This window comes from Morone saxatilis, unplaced genomic scaffold (genome assembly GCF_004916995.1).
Source record: "Morone saxatilis isolate NCDOM2014 unplaced genomic scaffold, NCSU_SB_2.0 Contig18, whole genome shotgun sequence".
Classification (NCBI taxonomy): Eukaryota; Metazoa; Chordata; class Actinopteri; family Moronidae; genus Morone; species Morone saxatilis.
In genome coordinates, this window is record NW_023339740.1 from 12,759,685 (window position 1) to 12,760,099 (window position 415).

Below are 415 nucleotides of genomic sequence, written 5' to 3' on the forward strand. Positions count from 1 at the left end.
CTCGTGTTCTTCGTTGGTGGTAAAAGATGCATTGATAATGTGGTAAACAGCCGCGGGGCCTTGAAGCGCTGCCGAACACAACACAGCCTGATATCTGATAACTGTGAGCGGAGATAGCTGTGGACAGTTCAGTGGCTTCGATGCGAGGAGTTCCTGCGTGCAGTGACTCGCCTCGTACTCTGGATCCGGCTCATATTTTCAGTTTGGTGAGACAACATTAGCCTTTAGCCAGTTAGCCAGATAATGCTCGCTAGCTAAACGGTACGACGGACTCGTAGCTCCATTTTAGACTGAACGACACTTTCTCAGGTATATGAGGCGACATATTGTGCTTTATTTACATAAATGTAGCTTCGAATGATAGCTACAGCGTCGGCTGCTGCTCACTAACCAGTGACAACAACAACAACAACAA

General features: G+C 47.5%; 1 protein-coding gene across 2 annotated transcripts in view; it reads left to right on the plus strand.

Moving 5' to 3' along the window:
• The first annotated feature begins 6 nt into the window (after positions 1-6).
• zc3h10 (zinc finger CCCH-type containing 10) overlaps positions 7-415 on the plus strand; it is a 2,823-nt gene continuing 2,414 nt past the window's right edge. Inside the window, exon 1 of one of the 2 annotated variants that reach the window (XM_035662392.1) lies at positions 7-309. The gene's annotated coding sequence lies outside the window, so the exon portion shown is untranslated. The remainder of the gene's footprint in view (positions 310-415) is intronic. The other variant, XM_035662391.1, reaches the window with a different exon arrangement.